This window comes from Mus caroli, chromosome 5 (genome assembly GCF_900094665.2).
Source record: "Mus caroli chromosome 5, CAROLI_EIJ_v1.1, whole genome shotgun sequence".
In the NCBI taxonomy this organism is placed as follows: Eukaryota; Metazoa; Chordata; class Mammalia; order Rodentia; family Muridae; genus Mus; species Mus caroli.
Window position 1 is genome coordinate 98,609,501 of NC_034574.1, and position 21,686 is coordinate 98,631,186.

The window sequence follows — 21,686 nt, forward strand, 5'->3', positions numbered from 1 at the left end:
GTTTTTAGTGGTCAGAACAGCCTCCTGAAACTGCAACACAGACGAAGCTTCCCGGCCCAGCCCGGTTGCTTCAGGGGAACAGACAGCCTGGCACCATGCCCTGCCCAGGTGCGCTTGAAAGAGATAAGCTCTGCGCCTCCGGCGACGTCAGCGGCCATTCTTCTCTGCCTCGTGCACCTGCTGAGCTTCAAGCAGCCAGCCCAGAATCCCGGCCACCTCCCGGCCACCCAGCCCCTCGGGTCAGCCGGAGCGACCCCCTAGGCAGGCGCGGCGGGGTGCGCGGGCACAGAGCAGGCAATCACATGGAGGCCCGGGCCCGCCCCATTGGCTGCGACCCGGCCAGTCGCGGCGCTCGCAGGCTGCGGTTGGTCCCAGAGCTGCGGCGCCTGCACGGGCCCGGAGTCCATGTTACGCTTTGTCTAATTCCCCTCGTTACAGAGTCATGTGCTGCTGCTCCCGTCGCCGCCGCTGCCGCCGCCCGGGGTGCCCCGGCTCCTCCGCCGCGCTTAGAGGTGGCAGCCGCGGGCGGGGCCGCGGACTCAGGGTCCAGGGCGCCGCGCGCCTCCGGGGCGCGTCCCGGTGCAGCCGCCGCCCGCCGCAGGTGATGCCGCCGCCTCCCGCCTCCGCTTAAGCTCCCGCACGCGCGGCCCAGGCTGCCCGCGAAGGTGGGTGCGTGTCAGTCCACCCTGGCCGGGAGGGCGCAGGTGGAGCGGCCCCGGGGCGCGCAGACGTCCGGCCTCTCTGCGCGCGGCGCCGCGGGGGAGCACGGGCTGCTCCCGGGGCTGCGATTGGGAACTCCGGAGGGCTTCGGGACCCCGGGGCGGGGAGTGCGACCAAGCCCCCCACCCCGCTCTGGGACATTGTTTCGCTTTGGGCCCTGCGCGGGCCGGGTGCCGGCTGCCGCGCTCCCGCCTCGGCCTCCGTGCGCGCGATCGCAGGGGCGGAGATTGCCTATCGCGGTGGCTCCAAGTCCTCCTGGAGGTGGGTGTCTGGTGTCTGGCCTGGTTGGCCCGGAGCCGGCAAGAGGAGCCCTTGAACTTCTGCAGAAACGCTTCCCCATCCGCCTCCGTCCCGCTCCGGGTGGGCCACTCGGGGTGCTCGCGGGTTGGGGCGGGGAAGGGAGGGGAGCCCTGCGCCCCGCCCTCCGCGCCCGGGGGGAGGGCACTGGGGCCGCAGGTGCACCCTGCGCGCCGCGGGCCATCTCCGGGTTGGGTACCGGTATAATCCGCTTCTAGCTTGTTTGGAAGCGTGGGCTCTTGGGAACGGGACTTCTGCTTGATTCTGGTTTAGGGGCTTGAAAAAGAGGAGAACTGGGGTGCCTTCCCAGAGGACTGTCGCCTCCAGTTACTGGAGGGTCGATGGGGGACTCTCTGTCTCTGTCCCCCTTTATGTGGGGTATCCCTAACAGATAAGGAAATGAGATTTTCTTTTGTTGTTGTTCTTTGATTTTTTTTTTTTTTTAAGCCATCCGCAGTGAAGGAGAACTGCTTCGGGTCGAGGGGAGGAGAGGTAGGTCCCCTCTGGAGAGGGTTGGGGTATAAGGTTTCGCGGTTCCCATGCAGCTGGGGTGTGTGTGGCAGAAAGTGGGGAGGTAGGATTGCTGGAAAGAAAAAGCAGGGTAAAGAAATGAGAGCAGAAGGAAGAAGGCGAAGAGATGAGACCAAATATTGGGCGTCCTCGCCGAACCGGAGCCCTGACTTGAGACTTTGGGGGCTCCTGTTTGGTTTCTTTCCTCCCACAATTTTCTTCTCTGTGACTTTGAAAGTTTTCTTTTAGTTTTTATTTTGTATTGGTCAAGACAGCTGTGAAGACGTGGGGTTTTTTTTTTTGTTTTTNTTATTTTTTTTTTTGAAAGAGATATAGACGTGAAGCACTGATATCCGGAAACTTTCCCTGGCCATTTAAATAATAAAATCCCACCCAGGCAGCGTTCACTGAGCACCTAATACACTCGCTCAGTGCTCGAGTGTGGAAAGAGTCCCGGCAGAGCGTGGAGTCTGGTCTCAGTAAGGCTGTTTACTTAATAAACACCGAGGAGAACATGATTCAGGCCCCCCTCCCCAAAGTTTCTGGGGCCTGGTAGAGGGTGAGGGTCATGAAGACCTGGGGTGGGGGGAAATCACTACTCTGTCTGTGAGGTCTTCAGATACCATCTGTTTTTTCCAGCTCGAGAACACAGCATATATATTATCAGCAAGGTCAGGGTCAGAGCTGTCCTGACACCAACTGAAGTTAAAAGCCAATGTCTGGACATGAAAAAGAATTGGAGATTAAAATGAGGTCGAGAACCTGAGAGTGTTGACTGCCACTAATTTAGGGAGCCCTCCGGAAATACACGTGGAAGTAATCCACAGAGCTGGACGGAATTCCACAGCGGTAGAGCGTTCCCACTCTGTCCACAGGAACATACTATCTTAGATTCCTCTAGTTTTTATTGAAGGTGTGTAAACTTTGTTGATTGAAACCTTATAGATTAAGAGGTCAGCATTGTGAGCTGTCCTCAGGTGACCTGGCGTCCCCTCCCCCACTTCCCACTGGGGGAGGGTGGAGTGTGTCTGATGCAACCAAGTATTGAGCCATGGCCACAGCCTTCTTTGCCTAAGCGTTGAAAACTCTTAGTCAACCTGTGGCCTTTCCCTCCTATCCCCACCCCAGTTAAGTTTTATATTTTATGGAGATTTAGGAACTTTTTTTTTTTACTTTTTAAAAACTTTTTCTTTATTTAATTTTAGAATTAATTTTAAAAATTAATTAAATTAATTTTAGAATTAAAATGTTTGGCTTGTCCAAATAGTTAAATTGTTTTGTGAGCACTCTTGTTTTAGAAATTGGACTTTCCTGATATTTGTGGGCAAGTTGTAGATAAATTGGCTCAGACCATAAGGAGGTTAAAGTTTGGACAGATCTTTGTGTGTATGGTCGTGTATGTTCTTTTGTTTCTGACATGGGGGAAGGTCTCACACTGTAGCCCAGGATGGCCCAGAGCTCTAGGCTGTCCTCTCTATACCTCCCCTTGTGCTGGGATTGCAGACATGACCCACCTTACATAGCCACATATCTTGTTAAAGTGGTCATTGGAAGGGATTTCTCTTACTGCTGGAGGTGGTGCGTCTGACCTGAGATAAACTAGATAGTAGTGGCAGTGAGCAGGGTCCAAGTAGATACTTTGTGATCTTAGGGGGCAGGGATCTCTGTACCACAAGGGCAGATAAACAGTAGTTCAGGAGTCCGATAGTTCCGGGTGAAAATGTGTGTCGGGACAGAGGTCGGGATCTGAGTAGCCTTTTGACAGTAGGTTAGGGGTGGAGTTGCCTCAAAGGAGGGAGTCAAGGGGCACACACACTTTAGTGGAGGCTTTAAGGAGTCAATAGGTTTGCCTAACTGGAAATAGGTTAGAAAATACTAACCTATTAACTAGTTAGAGGAAAGGTTAACTACAAAGAGTCACTAGTGTTGTTAATTGTTTGCCTTAACCCAAGGTTCTCCAAAGGACCATTCTGCCTCAGCTGGTAGTTGGCAATATGTGGAGAATGTGTGCTTACCATAGCCTGGGGGCAGGTGCCACTGGCTTCTGGTGGTTAGAAATGCCATTTTAACAGCCTTAGGGGCCCTGGAGATCGAGCAGCGTGGAAGAGTATTTAATCCCTGGAACCCACACACACAGTGGAATTTGAGACTGACTCTTGTTTCATAAATATCCTTCCCCCTGAGTAACTAATGTAAAACAGGAGACAGGCCTTCAACACATAGGACAGTGCTCCTAGCCCAAGGAATGAACTTGTCTACAGTGTCAGGAGTGCCAAACCCGGGGCTTGGGGAAAGTTAGTGGGTTAAGCTCTTGCAACACAGGCACGAGGAAGCAAGTTCAGATCTCTGGCACCTTGGGAAAAGCTGGGTGTGGCACGTGTTTATAGCCCCAGAGTTGGGGAAGGGGAGACAGGAGGATTCCCAGACTCACAGGCCAGCCAAACTGAGATGGTGAGTTCATGGCCTACAAGAGACCCTAATCTCAAAGTGGAGAGGGGTAGAGTACATGGCTTCTATACACATTCCTGTGGGCACACGCACGTGCACGCACAAGTAGTGCCAACGCTGACATTGCTTCCTGTTAGCAGTGAGCAGGAGTGTTGGGGTGGCCTTCTCAGAAGTGAAATCACATCTCTGAGTGCAGGGCAGTGGTTCGAGACTCATGAAGAATAACAACAAGAAGGCTGGAAGTCAGTCTAGGAGAGCATGTCTGCTTAGGCCTGAAATGACAAGGGTGTGGACAAATCCTGATCAGGAGACAGATCGTTTTGAGAGCAAGTAATTGATAAGCTTGTGGGCGGGGTAACGCTGAGGTAAGGGGAGCGAATGTCACCCGACTGCTGTTTTGGAGAGCCGTAGTCTGACTTCTTTGGCAAATTCTTACACTTGATAAGTAGCTGGTTTAAATATCCCAAGGAAAGGGGAGCTCCCATTTGAAGAGGATCTCCGTCTTTGGACTGTTCTGTTATTCTTGGATCTAAACATGGCTCCCTCCCATGGTTTCATAGGAGTTCCTGGACTTGTTCCAGTTCACAGAATGAGGTCTCCTTCTCCCTGATTAACTATCACAATGTAGTCTCCAGTTCTAGTCAGTCTTTCAGGGGATGCTAATCCTTCACATCTTGTCAGCCCAGCTCCTGAAGAGCCCGGAATTCAGTGTGGTGATGGGGATAGGTGAGGCCAACCGGGAACAGTCAGAGAGCCGCTCGGGAGACCTACTACACATAAACGGCTATCCTTGCTTAAACTCCCAACTGCTTTTCTGATAAGCAGCACCCACTGCAGACTGGGGTTGTAGGTGATCAGAGCTGCAGGGCTTCTGGATTCGTATGCGCGGAGCAGCATTTTTCTTCTCTTCTTGGGAAGTTGAGTTGTTAAACTTTCTGTTAACCTCATCAACCTTTGTGAATTTTGGTTCCATCTTGTATCCTGACAGAGAAAAAAATAGGCCTCGGTGGTAATCCTGAAACGCCAGGTGCCACTCATCTGGCTGTAGTGAGACCCACAGGTTTGGGGTGCTCCCAGTCTTTTGAGATTGGAGTGTGCTCGGGATGGAGGGAGCTGTCGAGGTTGGTTAACCCTTTGGTGTGGGGCGTATGGGAGTTTGTCCACATGGCTTTGGGCTTTCTCAGCATGTGCACCTGCATTGCCATTTTGCTGCTGTTGGACTGTCACGGGCCTCCAAGAGGCCGACTTCTTCCTCTGGGATTCTTGTCATTCTGTGCGGACATCTGGAGGAGAGCTGCTGCTGTTTTTCACAGATTGGAAGCTTGCCAGATTGGAGTTGCTGTGGAGCCTGTGAGGAGGTAGACGGTCTGAACTTGGTTCCCACTCAAGCTCTTTGCCCAGAGCACTGCAGGCAGCTTTTACATCATGGAGGAAGAGACCACTGGGGTTTGGAACCAAACCTCTGTCCCAGCCCTGAGCTTTCAGGGGCACGCGTGCTTTAAAGGAAAACAGGTCAGAGATCCTGGGAACTTAGTGCCAGGTCCTTCAAATATTTTGGATCTACCCAGCAATATTGATTGATTGATTGAGAAAGATTCGTGTATTCCAGACTGGTCTGTCTCAAGTCCCAATTCATTATGGAGCTCCAGGATGACCTTGAACTCCTGATCTGCTGGCTTCCATTTTCCTAGTAAATTACGGGCATGCAACGCCATGCTTGCTGTGTGCAGTGTTGAGGATTTAACTTTATGCATGCTAGACAGGCGCTCTCTACCAGCCGAACTATATCCCCAGCCCCTAAATTGTGTGGTAGTCATCCCATAGTATCGAGGGAGCAAGATTCCAAAGCTGATGGCCCATATATGCAGTTATGTTGTTAACGTGTGTTCATTGTTTTCTGTCCCTTGCTGTGATCACATCTGCCGAAATAATATAATTCGTTGTGTCTGGATTCTGTTGTGGTCCACGGGAGGGAAACCTGTGTGCACCTTCTGGGGATCAGGGATAATTCTAGAAGAAGGGGCATTTGGTAAACATACGGCATAAGATATGGAAACCCCTTTGATATTGTCCGACATTGCTGGGGCTGTAGCTCCGTGTGGCTCGATGCTTGTTTAGCATGTGAGAGACCCTCGCGTCAGTTCTCTGGACAGCCAGAAAAGGAAGGAGTCAAACCAGGATGGATCAACGTTTGAATGATGCGCACGAGACTGCCCAGCTGTGGGAAGGTGGTTTGATTAAGCTTGCGTGCATTCGTAGTTTTAGGTGTCAGAATCTTTCTTAAGAAGACAAAGGCTCAGAGGAAAGATTTCTCCTCTGCACCGAGGTGTGTAAACAGTTGAGGTCCCTGGGGTCTTATTTATATAATTGAACCAAAAGAAGGCGTGCACAGTGGGATTCCTCGCTTCACAGGTGACACGAAGCTCTTCTGGATTATGAAATCCCTAACCAAGAGGGATTTGCTCTGGGGAAACCACACAGGCTTGTGTTAGTCATCAGAAGGCTTTGTAGGGGAGCAACAGGGCTGCAAATAGATGGAGCTTTTAGGGAGCGCCATGGAACTACTGAGGGACAGTGTTTTGCTTGTTTGATTTTCGAGGGGGTGGGCATGAAGAAGCTGTGGAAAGAACTGCATAGCCCTGCCCTGCAGTTTCAGGCAAGGGGACAGAAATGCCGCTTTCAGAAAAGAGATTTGGGGAAAACATAACAGTCTTTCATACGCACACACATTTTTTAATATATATTTATTTTTATTTACATGAGTATACTATAGCTGTTTTCAGATACACACTACAAGAGTGCATCCAATCCCATTACAGATGGTTGTGAGCCACCATGTGGTTGCTGAGATTTGAACTCAGGACCTCTGGAAGAGCAGTCAGTGCTTTTTTTTTTTTTTTTTAAGATTTATTTATTATATGTAAGTACACTGTAGCTGTCTTCAGACACTCCAGAAGAAGGCGTCAGATCTTGTTACGGATGGTTGTGAGCCACCATGTGGTTGCTGGGATTTGAATTCCGGACCTTCAGAAGAGCAGTCAGTGCTCTTAACCTCTGAGTCATCTCTCCAGCCCTCACAACAGTTTTTTTTTTTTTTTTTAAATAATATTTTGAGACAGTTGCAAAGTACGAGTTGGCCTAAGATTCTGGTCATCCTCCTGCCTCCACTTTCCAAGTGGTAGAATTACTGGTGTGCACCACCAAGGCCAGCCTAAAACATGGTAGTTTGAATTTCATTCCCATGATGCTTTTCTTCTGCTTTCCTCGGGGTCGTGGTCTCTCTGCCCCCGGAAATACAAAGGTGTGTGATTCCCGGAAAGGCTCGGCATTCTTGTTGGAGCGGAAGCCCCATGGGGACAGGCTTCTGGCACAGCTGTTTTTCTGACAGAAATTTACAGCCTGGAATGACGCGCTTGAGGGGCGTTGTCAAAGCCCCGGTAACCACTGCTGTAAGGATTCAGGAAGGAGCCATCATATGATTCCAGTAAGTCTGTTGTCAGTGGAGTGGAGACAGTGCCATTGTTCTCTTGTGTCTTACTGAATTTTTTTTTTCCCATGCCACGCACTCAGAGCCTAAAAGAGTAGAGGGAGAGGGTTTACCTCCAAATCTGTAAGTAAGACGTGAGTGAATTCAGATCAAACGTTAGCAGCTGAGGTTTCAGTTCCCTTGAACCTGAAGCAGAGGGATCCTTTTAAATGTATACCAGGATCTGGAGAGATGGCTCAGCTAAAAAAGTGCTTACCATACACATGGGGACCTGAGTTAGATCCCTGAACCAGCTGTGGCAGTGCGTGCTTGTAACTTGCTTTCTGGGGAGGTATAGGTAGATTCCTGGCCTGCGGGCTTAACCTTGTTGGCATGCCCCAGGTCCCAGCACAAGCAAGACAACAAAACCAAGGTGGGGCTGGTGAGGTGGCTTAGTAGGTAAAGGAACATGATGTGCCTGCCTGGCGACCAACGTTGGTCCCAGAACATACACTGTAGAAACAGAAAACCAGCTCCACAAAGTTATTCTCTTAGTCCTACATCCATGTAACTCTCCCCCCATGCTTCATACAAACATGCACGCATGCACCCATGAATGCACGCACCAATAATAATGTCAAGTTTTGAAAAGGAAAGGTGCTTAAGGAATGACATGTATATTGACTTACACATGTGCACGGACGTATACATAGGACACAGATGTGCACATGTACTGGCTGGAAACACTCTATAGGGTGTGGCTGGTGAACTGTATCAGTTAAGAGGAACTTGGAGGTAGCATTAGATTCCTCGCACATGGAGGACCAGGACATCGTATAGCCCTAGTGTGGCTTTTGGCCCTGCTATGACATAGGAGCCCTGGACAGGATGGCGTCTGTGGTCCTTTCTTAAGCAGTTGTCTTTTTATGTCTAAGTGTATTCAGTTCCAAGAGGACTAGAAATATTTCTATTTCTCAGGTTGTTTTTCCTGCCCCTTTGGATTGGTAACTATTGTTTCTTTTGTGAAAGGATGATAAGGGGTTTNTTTNTTTTTTTTTTTTTTTTTTGGTTTTTTGAGACAGGGTTTCTCTGTGTAGCCCTGGCTATCCTGGAACTCACTCTGTAGACCAGGCTGGCCTCGAACTCAGAAATCCGCCTGCCTCTGCCTCCCGAGTGCTGGGATTAAAGGCGTGCGCCACCACACCCGGCAAGGGGTTTGTTTCTTGATGTTCCATAGCTGCCACCTCTTATCTATGTGTCTTGTCTGTCCATCCATCCATCTATCCAGCCACCCATCTTACTTTATTTTGAGTCTGGCCTATGCTGGTCCCCAAGTCAGTGAATAGCCAGGGGTGGCCTTGAACCCGTCATCTTCACATTCCTGTCTTCCAGTTGTTGGGAGTATAGCACTTTTAATTCAGTGCTGGATATCAAACTCAGGAAGCACCTGAGCAGCTGAGACTCGTCACTGCCTTGATTTCTTCTTTTGGCCAGGGTCTTACTGTGTACGTTAGTAATAGGCTGGCCTCAAATCCAAGATTCCCCTGACTCAGCCTGGCCACCAAACCCAAGCCTTGGTCAGATTTTAATCTGGCAGGACGGTCTTCTGAAATTTTACTGGCGTATGAAACCGAAGGTCTGAGAATAGGTTCCAAGATGTCTACAGCCTTCTCTGACAGCTGCCATTCTCACAAATGTGCTGACAGTTTCTGTTAAGTCTCAGGAAAGACTTCCCCTGAGTGTTTGTGGTAATAGCTGGTGCCTTAGTCACTGATCCTGTTGCTGTGAAGAGACACCATGACCAAGGCAATTCATGAAAGGAAGCATTTAACTGGGGGCTTAAGTCCTTTATTCTCATAGTGGGGAGCATGGGTGGTGTGCAGGCAGACATGGTGTTGGAGGAGTAGCTGAGAGCTACATACTGATCTGCAGGCAGAGGGGGGGTGAGGGGCGAGGAGAAGGAAGAGAAACTGGGCCTGCCGTGGTCTCCAACAAGGCTGCACCCACTCTCTGGTGACTAATCAAAGAGGGGCCATTCTCATACAGACCACCACAGTTTGGAATGGTGTCTGAGAAGTCTCCGTTCTGAATGTCCTCAGGCAAGAGAGCTCCTGTGAGTTCCTCTGGGTCAGGAGAAGAAAGGATGGCGTCACCCTTCTCTCCAGAGGTTGTTGGCTGCTGAAAACCTGTTCCTCTCAGTGTAGGGACAGCATAGAGTGATCAGGTGGAGAATACACAAGCTGTCAACAGTTGTGGGATGTTAGCTCAGTGGTGAAGCTTTTGAGCAGCATACTTGAGGCCTTCGGTTCAGTCCCAGTGACAACAAAGTACTTCAGTCAGCACTCTCCTCACTGACTCTCTACAGCAGCATTTTAAGAGTTGGTAGACAATTGAAGCTCTCGGGGAAACTGTCTTCACCATGTCTGCAGTGGGAATCTCCCGAACTCAGAACTCAGCTTGGAGCCAGTGACACGGCTCAGCAGGTAAAGGACCCGCTCTCAGTCCTGACTGGTCTACATGGTGGAAGGAGAGAGCTGACTCTACAGGTGTTCTCAGACCTCCATAGGTGCTGTAACACATATGTGCCCAATCAATGTATTAGAAATCAGTTTATCATCAGATGTTAGGTTTCTTTCCCACGTAGTAGATCAGGAAGTAATTGGACAACATATTGAATGCCTGAAGGTTTGTTTGTTGTGATGGGAACCGAACCCAGAGGTTCGTGTGTGCCAGGCAAGAACTCATCGACCAAGATATATTTCCAGTCCCCAGAGTTCTTAATAACAACTACCTTTTTTTTGGCCTTGATTAATTATCTAAATATGAACTCTGAAGAGTATATGTGCTCTTGTGTAACTCTTCCACCAATCTTCAGTTAGCATCAGGCTCACTCCCTCAGGACAGGTGTGGTGAGGACGGGGATGTTGTTTGGTTTTCACGGGTGGTTTTCATGCCACCCCCATGCTGGGGGCGGGGGCGGGGGGAGACAGGGATTGAAACCAGGCTCGCGTATTTCACAGCTGGTTCTCGTGTGCCCTGTAAGCTTCCTTCTCATTTCTCTCCTGTAATCACCTCATAAACACTGTGATATTTCTGTGAGAGGGAGTCTCTGAGCTAAGGGTGGAGTGGGTCGGGCTGTGTGTATACTTTCTGCTTTTCCTTTGACAGTATGGCACTGCTGGGTCATGTGTCACCCTTGTCATCCCAGGTCACTTTCACAGGGTGAGTATCCTACAATTCAGAGGGTAATTGTGTGTGTGCATGCATGTGTATGGTGTGTGTTTATGTGATCTGTGTATATATATATATATATATATATGTACATATATATACACATATATACACACATATATGTGTGTGTGTTTGTGCACCTGTGCATGCTTGTGTGTGATGTGTGTGCATATGTATGGTGTGTGTGCATGCTTGTGTATAGTGTGTGTGTCTGCATGTGTTTGTGCATGTGTGCGTGAGTGCTTGTGTATGTTGTGTGTGTTTGCATGTGCATGCGTATGTGTGGAGTGTATGTAGTGGTGTGTGTGGTTGTGTATGTATGTATGTGTGTGTATGCGTGTGCACGTGTGTTGTGTGTATGTGGTGTACTCGTGGAGTATGTAGAGGTCACTATTGCCTTCCTCACCTTATGCTTTGAGTTTATGGATTGGCTAGGCTGGCTGGCCCTGAACTCCAGGGATCAGCCTGTCTTGTGCGCCTCCCTCTCTGTGTGGGCGGAACAGATGGGCCCGGCCACACCTGGCTTTTATGTGAGCTGGGGATCCAGACTTGGCCCTCATGCTTGGTCAGCAAGCACTTCACCAGTGAGCCATCCATCTTAGCCCCCAGAGAGTAATGGGACATCTCAGTTGTCCTGGTATTTTCTTTAGCCCCCTTTCTCTTTATTCATGGTAGGGTGCCATACTGGTTCACACGGAGCATGCACCTCATAATTAGACCAAACCCCACAATAACCACGGTAAGAACCTTATTACAAAGCAGTGCAGCTGTTTGCCAATAGGGCACATCTTTGTTGAATAAATCCTACAACAGACAGGTGTATTAAAATGTGATTTACCAAAGGGAAAAAAAAAGAATAACTATATCCATTCATCTGTATCATACTTAGGGTCTGTTTCATTTATAGAGTGTATTCTTTTGTAGTTTGGGTGCCATTGTGTTGCGGCTGTACAGTTTTGTTTTATTTGTTACTGCGTGTGGACCTGTGTGCTTCGTGGAGCATGTAGGGGTGGGGGTAGTCAGAGAACACCTTATGGGACCACTTTCCTGTTTCCACTTTGATGTGGTTTCAGGAATCCCACTCAGGCCAGCAGGCTTGTGTGACAGGCCTTTTACCCACAGGCCTTTTACCCACGGACCGTTTCCTGCCTCCCAGATTTGTGGCGGTGTTTGTGTTCTTTTTCTTCCTTTATTTATTTTGAGGCTGGCCTTGAACCCTGATCCTCCCGTGTCTGTCTCTCGGTGGCCTCACTTGTAGGCTGGGGTCAGCACACCCAGGTTACTTTCACATTCATTGTGTTCGAGTGTGGTTTCAGTGGATTAAGTCTTTACAGCTCGATTTCCTACTTAAGCACTTGTAGTTTTCAGACTAACATTTAGCCTGTGATGAGGTGGGTGGCCATGTGTCTTACAGAACTATGTCCCCTTTTTACACACACACACAGACACACACAGATTTTTCTCAGTTCTTGTTTTGATTTGTTTTGTTTTTCGAGACAGGGTTTCTCTGTGTAGACCAGGCTGTCCTGCACTCATAGATCTGCCTGCCTCTGCCTCTGCCTCTGCCTCCTGAGTGTTGGGATTAAAGGCGTGCACCCGAGACAAGGCCCTGTTTGTTGTTATTTTTTAAATGCCCGCGCTCTCTCTCTCCCTCTCTCTCCTTCTCTCTCTCTCTTTCCCTCCTCCTCCTCTTCTTCCTCCTCCCACACCCCTCGCTCACACTCCCCACCCCCACCCCCCCAGCATCTGGAAGTCAGAGGACAGCATTATGGAGTCAGTTCCTGTCTTCACTGTGGGCTCCTGAGATCCAAGTCAGGTTGACCCAGGCTGACGCTGACCCACCAAGCCCCTATTCTTGCCCCTTTAGTTTAATTTCTTAATAAAACATTTTCCTTCTGCATAGTTCTAAATTATTTTCCTTATGATTTTTTTGTACCTGGTAGATTCTGTGCCAAGTGGGAGCCTCATAATTACTTTTTTTTCTTTTGTATTTTTTTGCATGAAAAAGAGAGACACTGGTCTGTGGGTGAGGTTGGAGCAAGAGGTGTTTCAGGCGGGCGAATACTAAGGATTCCCCCAAGGCAACATCTCCTGAGATGCTTTGTGGCAGTTAGAGCGTAATCTGGAGGGAGGGCTGAGCAGATGCGCGGAAGAGGCCTCTCTCTAAAGATGGTCTATTTACAGCTGTTTGCCCCGTCAGAATGTGGGCCAAATTTCTGATTTTCTTTTTTTTTTTAACTGGAAGCCAAAATCTGGATTCTTTTGTAAAATCTGATTTTAAAAGGGTAGCTAATTCAACATTTTAAATAAGAACTTCCTGCAGACTAAACAAAAATAGCATTGTGGACTGGAGAGAGCCTAGGCGTTTCAGCTCTTAGGAGTAGATAGCCTGCCCTTTGTGTCCAGATAAATCGGAAATGCAGGATTGGAGTGGGAGCACAGTGTACTTTTCTTTAGTTTCCTAAGGCAGGGTGTCATGTCGGCCTGGCTAGCCTGGACCGACCTCCCTGTGTAGATCAGGATAGCCTTAAAGTGGATCAGACCTCTTGCCCACAGAGGGCTGCGATTATACACTCTCCCGAGCACACATGGCTCACTTATAAAAATGTATTCAAAACTTGGTACTATTCTTCTGTTTCACCCTATACACACACACACACACACACGCATACACACACGCAAATGCACACACACATACACACTTGCATGCACGCACACACGCATACACAGTAGAACACGACTTGGAATGTGATGTTTTCTGTCTTTACATTTGGGTATTCGTTCTCTTGCTGGCCTTGAAGTGTAGCCGAGCCAGGGGAAAATCTAGTATGAACTAGAGGAAGAACAGTCTAGCCTGTCCTGCTCTGTGGGTGCTTCTGTGCAAGACACGTCCTCAGATCTGTATCGTCACTGGCTTGGAGCTCCTGTAGTCGACATTTTTATCTCTGCTCGGGGCATCCTTATTCAGTTGAATTATACCTAGGCACACATCCTCTGAAACAGAAGAAAGGGGAAGTGTTTCAGATCTCTGCTCTAGACAAGATCAGAATCCATTACAAGGATGTCCCAGGACACATTTTCGTCTTGTAAGTCTCAGTCACCGTCACACACACACACACACACACACACACACACAGTGGCTAGTGGACTCTCCTGGAACTTTACTTTTTTCCCTGGGAAGAGAACCTATTTGTTCATCTGCAGGTTGTATTTTTAAACCTTAGCAGTGATATCACAGCGTGAACGGAACCAATCCTTCCCGAGTAGAATAACTTTAAATGTCTATTCTTCTTGAGACAGTCTCGTGTAAGTCCATCTGGCCCCCAAATCATAATGTAGCTGAGGCTAATCTTGAGGGTTGTAAGAGGTTTTTAATTTTATGTGTATAAGTGTTTTGCTTGCATGCATGTCTGTATACCACACGCGTGCCTGGTGTCCTGAGGTCAGAAGAGGGCAAGAAGGCATTTGGGTCCCTTGGAACTGGAACAACAGGTGGTTGTGAGCTGCTAACTGGGTGCGAGGACTTGAACCTGGGTCCGCCAGAAGGACCATCTCTTCTGCCCTAACCTTGAACTTTGAAACTTGGGATCTTTCTGCCTTGCTTAGTTTCAGGTGTGTGCTGCTAACTCACCTTGTTTCCGTGGCTTGGGAGTATTGGGAGTCAGGGGGATGGCTCTAGCCAATCAAGCTTTAAATTTCCAATGTTTTAAGGGTTTTAGAATGGCTGCATTTAAAAGTTCCTCGGCAAATGCTTACAACAGTATGGATTTGGCGTGGATGTTTTTCCTTCTCTCATTATGGAACAGGTTTGTGGTATCTGAAGAGTAGGTACATTCCTCACACGCAGGAAGTGTCTTTGCACTGGTTTGGGACATTGTGAACTAAAAAGTTGTACAGAGACGTGTTCTTTGTTTTTTTGGGAAGGTTTCTCAGTAACAGCCTTGGCTGGCCTTGAACTCATGGAGATCTGCCTGGCTCTGCTTCCCAAGTAATGCTGGGATCAAAGGCATGCACCACTACTGCCTGGCTCTCCCTACCTCCTCAAGATGCCTTCATCAAGCTCCTTATAAAGTGACATTGTGTAAAGTGAAGAGAGAAGGCACCCCGGGCACCTAGTCTGGAAGCACCCGGAGGGAATGCGATTGCAGTTTGCCTGGTGCCCGCTGTGGCGGGGAATGCTTTATTACTGCCTTAGCTCATTTATTCTGCACAGCAGTCCTGTTTTGTAGTGGGGTAACCAAGGTCAGTCTTCCGTCAGCTGCTCCGCCCAGTCAACAAGGACAGCCGAGTAATTCAAGGTCACATAGTCTGGATTATAGTTAAGTGAAAGAGGGGTGATTTGAACCCAAGCAGGCTAGCTTCAGGATCCCGGCTAATGTAAAAGTAATGCTGCCACTACTGCCTGGCTCTCCCTACCCCCTCAAGATGCCTTCATCAAGCTCCTTATAAAGTGAAATTGTGTAAAGTGAAGAGAGAAGGCACCCCGGGCACCCAGTCTGGAAGCACCCATACTTTTACATTTGCTTTGTTTGTTTGCTTGTTTGTTTGTTTAATTTGGCCTTTTTTTTTTTTTTAAACAGATCTCACTCAGGCTCAGCCGCCCTTGAACCCACAGTGATTCTGCTGTGTCTGCCTCCCAAGTACTGGGATTGCAGGTGTGGGGATACTGTGCTTGGCCTGCAGATCTGTTCTAGAAATTTCCTTAACTTTCCATATCACTACAGTCTTGAGATCAACATCAGAGTTTCACTGGAAACAAAGAAAATCCTATGCCTCTGCTCATGTGCTTCCCTTAACCGGCACAAGCAAATGAAGCATAGAACAGAGAGCCCAACTCCAGCCTTCCTGGAGCCATGTTCCAGACAGTGGACTGACCAGTCTGAGGCTGTACTGAGAGCCTGTTGCTGTGACAACCCTCATCCCTGCCACCAAATTCTTTTCAGGAACACAAAACCTGCCTTGTTTTACCTGTCCTTCACAGGAGTGCGCTTGGTGAGCTTCCAAAGTATATTTTAAAATCGCCTCTTACAATCGATGTGAGCTGTGGGAAAGACCTGGGCTTTGGGGCTTAAAGAACGGGAGTTCTGAGCTCGCTGTGTCTTCTCCAGCCTGCACACCCTGTAACCTTGGCTTTCTCAAAACTTGCGGTTCCTCCCCTGTGCGAGGGGGAGGGGCCCATCTCTGCTGTAACTGGCTTGGCCAGGGTTAGGAGCTTCTACATGCAACAGTGTTTCATTAACAACAAAAGCCACATGTGTTGGATAATGAGCTGCCCATCACAACCTTGCCGAGCCTGGGAATTCGTTTTCCATAGTGAGTGGGGAGATAGGTAGATGGGTGGGTGGGTGGGTAAGGCTGTGCTGGTCTGAACTCTTTCTTTCAGTCCCTTCTTACCTGTGTTAGTGTGGAGACCAGAGTGTGGGCGTTGACTCCATTTCTGGCCACAACTCTTTTTTTTCTTGGTTTCTCTCTCCTCCTTCTTTGGGCTGGCTTCCAGTTTCCCCACAAAGTGCTATTTGTTTTAAGGGTGAAGCAGGCGGTTCTCTGGGCAGCAACACTGGCTGCAGGCAGTTACTGTAGATCATCGTAGAAAGCCAAGCTGGAGTGGGAGGGAGGCTGAGGGGCTTGTGCCTAAAACTTGGTACATTGATTTTTTTTTTTTTGAAGGAAAGCAATAGAAATATTATGAAATGTCCTTCACAGCAGAACAAAACTGAGTTAAGGAGAAAGGGTTTTCAGAAGTCCCTGTTTATGACTTTAAAGCCCTCTCCCTCCTCCTTTTCCTCCTTCCCTTCCTTTTTATTTCGAGAAAAGAGGACCCTTTTGAGTATCACTCTGTCTACCATGCACTTCAGCAGGAGAGGAAGTGCGTGGAGGTCCTATCATTGACCACAAGACAGTGATCACTGTAATAATGCATTTTGTCTAAACTCTCCAAGCTTTCCCCCCTCAGTCCTGAAGGTCATTGCCATCTCTGTCCCATATCAGAGATTGTAAAACTGAGGTTCGCACAAGGTAACATGTCGGCATTACCGTGCTGGGCTGTAACTCAGTGAAACGTTCGACTCAAGTCTGGCACTCAAGGTGTGCAATTCTGTGTTCACCCTGCTTCAAGGGAGCAGCCAGCATGGGAGTAGCAGCCAGCATGAGAGTAGCTGTGGAGGATTTGGCACGTGGCAGCCCGCAGTCTGTGCTGCGGACTTGTATGAGCTGCGCTTTGGGGGCAGTTTCTCTAAGGAGGAGACTAATTTTGACTGCAAAGTCTGGAGGTGACTTGAGCAGGAGCTGACCGGTAAAGGAGATGGTGACAGGTAGAGAGAGACCTGGTAAGAGAGGGAGGGACTTTGGGACAGCCTATAACTTTGGTTCTGTGGCAGACTGGGGGTCAGAGGAGGTGTGGGGCAGGTTTGGAGGGTCAACGCATTCTGCTGTGGAGTATGGGCTTTTGAACAAAAGGCATTCCATTCGAGGATGGAATCTTTTAGTTGTAAAAAATTAATTGTATTACTTATCAAAGATCATGGGTGCATGCATGGCACGTGCCAGCCACTGTCAGTGTGTTTGGGAAGCAGCCCTGTCTGTCCTTCTGCCGTGGTTCTTGGGGCTGAACACAGGTCCTCGGGTTGGCGTGGCAAGCATTTCCCCAGGTGGCTGAGTCACCTGACCAGCTGGCTTCATTTTCTGAGACAGAGTTTTATGTAGCTCAGACTGGCCTTGAAGGCCTTATTCTTCTGCTTCTGCCCCTCGTGTGCTGGGACTACAGGCCTGGACCATGCCCCCCTCCACTGTATGTTCTTGAGAAGGGAGAGAAAGCAGCCGTGTGTCTGCAGCATGGCCAGAGCAGCTGGGGGTGGGGTGGGGGGTGGGGGCGTTCCTTAGGACCTGGGAATTATTTAAGTGCACAGCTTCCACAAGCTCCCCTGCTGTCACTCCGAGGCTGCAGATCTGCCTGAGAAACTGTTTAAGGGGCCCGTGTGTGACTGTGCACTCTGGCGAGGGCTTTGGGACAGTTAGGAGAAGAATCTGGGTTGCAGCCAATGTGCAGTTTGTATGGGAGATTTTTAAACGCTGAGGAGAGACCAGTCATCCGACCCTGCGTGCATGCACTCCCTCGCACGCAATCATGAGTGTGAGTGTATGCACACCCGTCTGAGGCCAACTGTCTGCCGCTGTGCTATTTCTCTCCATTGATCTCCACCTATCTTTTGAGATAGATAGGGATTCTAAGTGGACTTGTTGCTCACAAATGCTCTGGTTGTGCAGGTGAATTCTGGGGAGCTAGCTGTCATGTCTGCTGCCTCCTGCTCCCCACCCCCGCCCGCAGATTACAGATGTGTGACTGTCTAGCTTGAGTGTGTGTGTGTTTATGCTGGGGAGCTGAAATGTAGCGCTCACACCTTGAACTACCTCCAGTCCCACAGTGTGTCTCTATTCCCTGTAAATAAGTGTAACTTCAGAGCATTGCCATTGGACATATGCTGTCTCTGCCATCTCTCCACTCGCAGCTAGAGGAGTGCTCAGTCTGCTCTGCATCTCCTACCATTGTGTAAAACTCTCCTCTTTCATATATTAGAAGGAAATGGAAGATGGGGGTTTACTGTTGGCTGCCTGTCTCCCTTGACTGTCACACTATAGTAATGCGCCTTCTGGAGACTTGCCTACATGACAGCCCTACTGTGCCACTAGCTGATAAAGGTCCACGGCGGAGTGACACGACTTCCTGTTAGAATGAAGATGTGAGTGTGTGCTTAGTGGTGAGGGTAATTTATGTAAAATGGATGCAGTAGTTCCTGGCTCAGAGTTAGTTGTTGCTATCGTTATTGTCGGAACTGCAGCCCAGAGGCAGTCCTTCCATACTTCTGTCCCTGGCGAGATCTGTCCCTTTGAAAATAGCTGCCCAGACCACAGAGTCCCGAGAGTGACTGACGTATCAGGAAGTTTCAGTTACGTAGGGTTCCTTCTTTTAAGGCTTTTTATTTTCTAGAAGCACGCCTTGCTTACACAAACAAGCTTGCTAGGATATATAGCTGGAGCCTGTATCCTATAGCTGAAGCCCCTATCCTGGGGTGGGGAGGCTTTCCCCGCCCCTCCTTATTTCTCAGTTCATTCTTTAGACTCTTTGGAGCTCTGAGATGGTCACTTGTACATTTCCTGTGATCCACTGAGTAAAGGCCTTTACAAACCCTCCTCCCTCCCTTCTTTTCTTTCCTTTTTTGCTTTCTGTTCTCTCTCTCTTTCTCTCTCTCTCTCTCTCTTTCTCTTTCTCTCTCTTTCTTTTTTGGTTTTTCAAGACAGGGTTTTTCTGTATAGCCCTGGCTGTCCTGGAACTCACTCTGTAGACCAGGCTGGCCTCGAACTCAGAAATCCGCCTGCCTCTGCCTCCCAAGTGCTGGGATTAAAGGTGTGCGCCACCACTGTCGGGCTGTTCTTTCTTTCTTGACAGGGTCTCCCTGTGTAGCCCTGACTGATCAGAATCTGGTTATGTAGCCCAGAATGGCCTCAGACCCACAGAGGTCTTACCTCATTCACCTAAGTGCTGGGACTAAAGGCATCTCTATGACTGGCCCACTCTTCTCTTTTAAACTTTGTAGCAGCTGCTGACTTTTGAGGCAAGGTTGTAGCTCAGTCTGGCCTTGAACCTCTTTTGTAGCCAAGGGTATTGTTGAACTTTTTATCGCCTTACCTCACCTCTAACTCCCCAGGTTTGGAGATTACAGATGAGGACCACCCAGCCCGGTTTTTTCTCTCTTGGGGACGAGTCCAGCAGCCTCATGCATGCTAGGCAATAGGACACCAACTGAGAAATGGTGCTAGCCATGACTTTTGAAGGATAATTATTTTTTTCTGAGAAGGTAAACAGTTCTGTCAAGGGAGAAGCTATTTTTCAGCATTAAAGACATTAGAAATGATAATTTATGCTTAAAATAACAAGGTTAGCCCAAATTTTAGTTTTCTTCTCCCTGTGTCTGCTGTTCTTCATCCCAGCACGTATCTGCAAACTTTTCTCACGACCTCCAGTCCCAGCCGTGTGTGTACTGAGCCAGAGTACAAACGGACCATCGGCTTTTCATTCAGGGGATGACATTTGTCATGGAACTTTACTGATTAGTGGAATATCAGGATGTATTTGATGGTGATCAGCCTCGGGTCCTAGAGTTTCAAGCATATTCCCACTGTCTTGCCGTCTTGGGGCTAGAGGCAGATACTGGGCATGGGCACCTACAGGACCTCCTTTGAGAATTAAAGGGAGCACAACACTGTAGCAGCTTGTTTGTCTACCATCTCTGTTACTTTGACTGAGCCCTGTGCTCATCCTCGTTTGCCCTTCCAGCACCTCCCAAATTAATGTTCTATGCAAATTTGATTATACCAATGTGAACAGGTTCTGTTACTTCTGAGTAGAGATTACATGGTGTTTCTTCTGGCTCTTTTCTTCCCCTTGTTAGTAAAGGTATCGGCTGTCTGCCTCTAGGCTGTTTTGGTTGCTCTGTGGTTCTTGGGGGCCACGGAAGCTGCAGTTGATCAGGGGTCCTGGCTTCTCAGGTCACTGTATCAACTGCTACTAAGATCTCAGCGCATGAAGTCTATCAGGTTAGTGAGCTCCCTGCAGTTGCGAGTTCAGCTGCCTCTGAGCCAGGCAGTTCTACAGTCTGGAAATCTATGGTGCTGTCAGGTGGAGGAAGCACTGGCTCTTCCTGGTTGGCCTTGCTGCAAATATCTGCGCTTTCTTGTAGTTGTTCCTTTATTCCGTAACTTTTATCAGACTCCAGGTTCCTGCTGTGCTGCTGCTGCTCTCTGTAGTGTGGTGACCAGTGGTTACACTGTTGCCATGGAAAGGAAGATCTGAGGATTTAGATGTACTCATAACCATGACATCAGACCACTCTACTGGGGAAGGCACACTCTCAGGTGTCCTGCTGGTAATTTGTTAAAATGTAGATACTGTGGCCAGGCCTTTATTCTAACACCCTAGAGACAGACCAGCAGAGGCAGGAGGATCTCTGAGTGTTGGATGAGTGAATAACAGCCTGGTCTCCATAGTGAGTTCCAGGCTACTGGAGTTACCCAGTGAGACAGGAAAATAGCTACTGGAGCCAGCCAGGGTGCTGGAAGAATGTACCGGCAAGGACTTGGGGCAAACTTAGATTTCTCTCTGTTTCCTGGCAATTTATCCATTTTGTAGGGACTGGTGGAGGCAGGAAATTACGTCATACATGTGTCATGATTGACATTTTCTTGAGCCAGAGTTAGTGTTTAAAACGTTTGACTATCAGGCGGGGCGAAGTGGCACGTCTTTAATCTCACCACTCCAGAGGCAGAGGCAGGCAGTTCTCTGTAAGTTCAAGGCCAGTTTGGTTTACAGAGAGAGTCCCAGGACAGCCAGGGTTATACTGTGTCTTGAAAAAGAAAATAATGAACAAATAAACCATTGATCATCAGCTTCAAAAGTTTATAATGTAATTTCTGGATGGGGGGCACTTTTTTTTTTAATCTCATGCCCTTTACATGGTTGTCCCATTGAAAGGAAATGGAATGAAAATCAGACTATTTATCTGTACCACACGTTTTTTATGACCTGTAGTTTTTGTTACATACAGTAGGTGATTAAGAGTGGGTGTTGCCAAGACTGTGTGTGCGCCTTATTCCCTGTTGATTTCTGCGTTTTCTTACTCCTACCTCTTACGTGTGTTTGGCTACATCAGGTACTTGTGTATGCACAAAGTCAGGCTTTTCCCCGCTGGGAATTGCTAAGTATCTGTTTCTGTAGCTGCCTCCAGTCCTAGGAACTGTGACCTTCCGGTCTCTGCCACTGAGCTGAGAGCATAGGGAAGCTCTGACTGCTTTATAAGAAAGTCATTTTAAGAGTATTATTGCCGGGCGTGGTGGTGTATGCCTTTGATCCCAGCACACGGGAGGCAGAGGCAGGTGGATTTCTGAGTTCGAGGCCAGCCTGGTCTATAAAGTGAGTTCCAGGACAGCCAGGGCTATACAGAGAAACCCTGTCTCGAAAAAC

General features: G+C 48.7%; 1 protein-coding gene across 5 annotated transcripts in view; it reads left to right on the forward strand.

Moving 5' to 3' along the window:
• Positions 1-349: 349 nt before the first annotated feature.
• Positions 350-21,686, forward strand: part of Lrrc8d (leucine rich repeat containing 8 VRAC subunit D) — a 111,940-nt gene continuing 90,603 nt past the window's right edge. The window contains exon 1 of one of the 5 annotated variants that reach the window (XM_021162723.2): positions 350-665. The gene's annotated coding sequence lies outside the window, so the exon portion shown is untranslated. Of the gene's footprint in view, positions 670-937; positions 982-1,014; positions 1,081-1,204; positions 1,510-21,686 lie in introns of those variants that run through there. The other 4 variants (XM_029477168.1, XM_021162726.1, XM_029477167.1 and 1 more) reach the window with 4 other exon arrangements.